This window comes from Pyxicephalus adspersus, chromosome 5 (assembly GCF_032062135.1).
Source record: "Pyxicephalus adspersus chromosome 5, UCB_Pads_2.0, whole genome shotgun sequence".
NCBI lineage: Eukaryota > Metazoa > Chordata > Amphibia > Anura > Pyxicephalidae > Pyxicephalus > Pyxicephalus adspersus.
This window is the reverse complement of record NC_092862.1, coordinates 49,354,466-49,359,437: the sequence shown is the minus strand read 5'-3', so window position 1 is coordinate 49,359,437 and position 4,972 is coordinate 49,354,466. Positions and strand designations below refer to the sequence as shown.

The window sequence follows — 4,972 nt, the reverse complement described above, 5'->3', positions numbered from 1 at the left end:
GTGATCAGAAGGGGAATTTGAATGGCACATGAGTGATCAGAAGGGGAATTTGAATGGCACATGAGTGATCAGAAGGGGAATTTGAATGGCACATGAGTGATCAGAAGGGGAATATTCTTTCAGAATCTTTTTTTCTAGATTTTCCTCCTTTAAAATTGGGTGCGTCTTATATTCCAGACCAGAAACTGGTTTGTGAAAAATATCTGTACACAAGATTGTATGTTTCAAAGTAAATTAATAAAAGCACTGGGCTGCCATGGATAGTCAGAGAGGTTACAAAAAAAAAAAAAAATCTTCCGAGTTAATATTTAAGCGAAGATTTTCCAAAACATAAGATCCATTAGGAGGGAACTGGTGAAGCAGTTCATCATAGGTTATTGCTGTAACAATTAACAAGAACCAAGTCAACGCAACAAGCTTAATTCAACAAAAGGGAGGTAGTATTTTATACCAGTTTCCGTCTAAAAAAAATTCAATTCACAAATGGCATTATTGCTTGGGAGTACAATCGTCATTAACACATTATTTTATTACAACCCGAAAATTTCTTTTGCTGCCTCCTCATCAAGTAGATGCATGAAAACACCACAAGCACTATGATGTTGTGATGAAATCTATTATGTAACTACAACTCTTTTTTTGAACTGTTTTGAGAAAACAGTTTATCAACATAGTTTTGGTTGCTTTGCTGTCGGTACCAGACCAAGGTGGTAGCGGTTTAACATGCAAGATATTTTTATAATTCCACCAGGCAGGCATATTTATAACACAAAGCTTGTTAATTCATATTACTATAAGCATACAGTTTTTTCATTCAGTGTTTTTTTCCATTTGTCCAATTTGTTCTCTGCCACTGCATAAGTTACACACAAACCCCAAATGGTGCATTCTGGGTTATCCCAATGAAAAAGCAAATCCACCTTCACCTTGATGCTCATTTTGTAAAATGTGTTGTGAGGTGGGGGTGCCAAGTGCAAAAAAGTGAACTTAGCTGGGGAGGAAAGGTTTGGAACACTCACATTTATATAGGTGTTTTATATAACAAACATATAACATATTAGTGGGGATTAGTGAACTGCATTATTTCTTGGTAAACTCTGAGAATTTTATACTGGAAATTAAAAAAATAAATACATTTAAAATAAATCATGGCCATGTAACAAAGTATTTTAGCTTTCTTTCTTTAGTATGATTGCCTTTCTTTATAGCAAGCAGTGGCACCATTGCTTACATGTACATAAAGAAATGGTGATAAAACGGTGTAACTAATTAAACACAAAGTGACATCTTCTGTTTCTATCACAATGACAACATTGTATTGAAACAGTGACGCTCGTTTCGCTTCATTATTGGTATGTGGAATCAAGGAATGGCTGCTTACATCTAAACCTAAGCACACTTTTTATATTTTGGCAGGCTCCTTTTTTTAAGGTACACAGATAGTCCAAACAGGACTGCAAATATAATTATACAGCAATTCCATGGCACTTTAATATGCATATATTAAACACTTTCCAGTACTGTGAACTGGTCAGTAAGACCGCCCATCAAAGTAACAGGCTAAGAGGGTCAAGGTAATTTAAAATGTGATGGTACATCCATGTTGTCTGCCAAGGTCTGCTGTCACTTAAGGTGATTTTAAATGTAATTTTATTCAGCTTAGTTATGATGGACAGGTAATGATCATGATCTGCATGATGGACAGGTAATGATCTGCAAGCAACGTTTAGCCCTCATGTGTAGGTCTTTTTTTTAAAGTGGAACTAAAGCTCCACTTTTAAGTTTGTATGATTAGGGAGATTAATATTGTAGAAAGGACAGGCGATGACTCTTCTGCAGTAATGCCGCTTACCTGCCTGATCAAGCCAGGTTTATGGAAAAAAAAGCTGAGCATATGCAGCATTAGTTGTCAGGCAACCCCGGCATTCCTTGCATGTTCCAGGATCATGTATGATTATGGTTAATCAACATGGCCAAAAATCTTCTGGAAGCAGAAGAACAGAAGGAAGATGACAGTGCCCAGGTAAGTTTGCTGGGTTTAGTTCCACTTTAGTTCCTAATACCAATTGCTTACCTTGTCCTGGAATTTGGATCAATATATTGCTATTCTAATTCACCAGTAACTTTAAACTACTCAAGTGCCATTCAGTTACCCCTATTATTGAAAGGTTCAAAATACAATTAAAGGAGTTTATTGGAAAGTGTCTACCTCTCAAGCAAAGCAGGATAAAAAATGTTAGGAATTTCCCAATAATGCAAAACAATCTCTTTAAACAGTTACACTGCTCTACATTGGTCTCTGTTGCCAATATCTATTCACCATGGATAAACAAAAGTTTAACAAATGCAAACATGTTTAACTATTACATACCTGCCTTGTACAAACAATGTTGCATAATGCATGTCAATGACCTCTCTCCTTCACACATAGACCAGAAAAAAAACATGAGATTCTAAAACCAGTTCATTTCAGGCAACAAAGGGAAACAAGTTACTAGTTCTTCACAAAACTTTATAGGTTTTTTTTATTACTCAAAAAGTACACTGCTTAGAGCAGGGGTGACCAACAGGTGGATCGCGATCTACCAGTGGATCGCAAAGACAACGCAAGTAGATCGCAGAGCTCTGCCTTTCAAAATAAACTCTACCGCGCACAGGAATTATTAAGTCCAAGTTTTATTGTTGGTAGATGATTTTGACTTGGTCATTTTAAAAGTAGCTCGCAAGCCAAAAAAGTGTGGGCACCCCTGGCTTGGAGGAATGATTACAAAGAAAAGCAGAGAGAAAGGGGCATTTGCAACAATATGAAATTTCACTTCTAAGCTGTGCCTAAATTTAACAAAAAAAAAAAATAAAGCTGCACTGCAAATGAAGTATAAACTCAAGTGCAAAAACAAAAAACTTTATACAGCCCTACTATAATAAAGTAAAATTCCATATTCTAAAGGTCAGTCTGAGTCCTGTCTTCAATCCAATGGAAATGCAACAATGCACACCGTTCATGGTGTATGCTTAAAATGAATTTTTTTTTTTTTCTGATCAGTAACTAATTTACCCTATTGATAGGAAAAAAGACAAATTACTAAAATAGGTCTTGCTTCTATGTTTTATAAATAAATGTATATAATTTCACAAAAGTTCACCATCTGACCTGCCCAAAGTCAGACAGTGGTAAATATATTCCAAATCCAATGTACAACACAGCCTGTTCTCAGCTCTTGTTCTTGTGTTTTAGGCACTGCCATTACAAAACAAACTTCCCTATAATATAATAATACAATGGTTTGTATAATACAATATCATAATAAACTGGTTTACTAAAAATAAGGCAATAGATAATAATGCTGATTCCTGAAATACTCTTAGGATTTGTTATATGAAGATAGAATCATGTCTTGAAACATTCAAAAAGTTAAAAAACAAACTGTATATATATGCATGTCCCAAACATCTACAAAGTCTATGTTTGCTTCAAACATATTAGGTCTTGGCAAACAGTGGAACCAGTACAAAAGGTCAGGCATGAAGGATCATGGGAAGAAGATGGGAGTACGAGAACTGCACAGGGCTTCACTGTGATCTCAGAAGCTGCTATGGTTGTAGCACTGCAACAGTTACTTATGACTGTTCAGAAAAATAAAACAAATTTGTTTTACATACGTGATTTGTATGTCTAAAACTAAGATATCATGTTAGTATGACATCTACATAATAATTTTATGAAGCATATCTATAGTCAAGTGAAAAAATAAGTATAACCATGGAAATTGGTGTCATTTTCCCACATAAACAGGCAATATTATATCTTCATTTTAACAGTTCGTACAGATAACGGTTATATGCTTGAATACAAAACAACAAACATTTGCCTTTTAAATTATTTAATATTTATAAGATAAATATCAATAGCTGTAATGTGCACTGGGGAAAAAGTACTAAGAAGTTGGTATTGCTCCTTTAGCAGAAATAACTTTGTTTTTATAACTGTTTACCAGTCTCTGACATCAACCTATTGACCAATCCACTGTGTAAGAAACATTTAGTTTATGAACTGCCCTTTACAACATTTATATAGGATTTAAACCAGGGATTTAACCAAGCCAGTCCATAACCCTCCATTTCCTCTCTGAGCCATTCCTTGGTGGATTTGTGAATTTTGGGTTAGTATGGTGTTTAAAGATATATTTTCTCCTTAATTTAAACTTTCAGCCCAATAGCCTTACATTCTCATCTAGCAGGCTTTTATAAGATCCAAACATTTACACTGAACCAAAGCCTTGCATTGAATTCCTGTATATTTGGGACAATTAAAGAGCACCTGTGCCCAGATGATAAACAAATTCTTAACCTAAACTTAAGAAAAAATCCCCAAACTAGCTTTAAAAATAAACTCTAACTGACCCCTGTAGTAGTAGTATGTACTGTGAAATAAGGCCTTGTCTCCATTGCATCAGACATGCTTTAAACACACCAGTACTTGAAGCACTTTATACAAGTGTTTTTGGAAGCGTCTTTGCAAAAACATAGGTAGTCTCTAAGAATGTTTCAGCCAAGCCTCATTTATAAGCAGCTGCTTTTCCAGAGATCAAATCCATGACTGTGTATGTTCCAAGGTGTAGTCCTTCTGTTAAACCCATTAATTAAAACTGTAAGATGGGGTCGGAGGGGTGGACTTGTCACAGGAGAACATTCTTCAGGACCTACCACTGCCTTCTGCAAACCTTTTCTCCCGGGCAACCACATACTAGGATTTTACTACATTGCAGAAATTGGTGACTGTATAATCAGTGTGATAACATATTAGTTTATTGATAATTTGGGGATCCCCTTAGTTGATCTTTCTAGACACAGGCTGCAGCAATATGGCTTTAAAACCAATGCTACCTGGAAATTCTCCCCAACAAGGCCTGGTTGGGTCAGATCTTTGGAAAACCTATGTTCTTTCTTGTAGGAGAAGGGGGGGGGGGGGGGG

The 4,972-nt window shown here is 35.7% G+C and overlaps 1 protein-coding gene across 2 annotated transcripts in view; it reads right to left on the bottom strand.

The window, feature by feature from the left end:
- GNAL (G protein subunit alpha L) overlaps positions 1-4,972 on the bottom strand; it is a 135,072-nt gene that overhangs the window by 45,233 nt on the left and 84,867 nt on the right. The gene's annotated exons all lie outside the window — the stretch shown is intronic.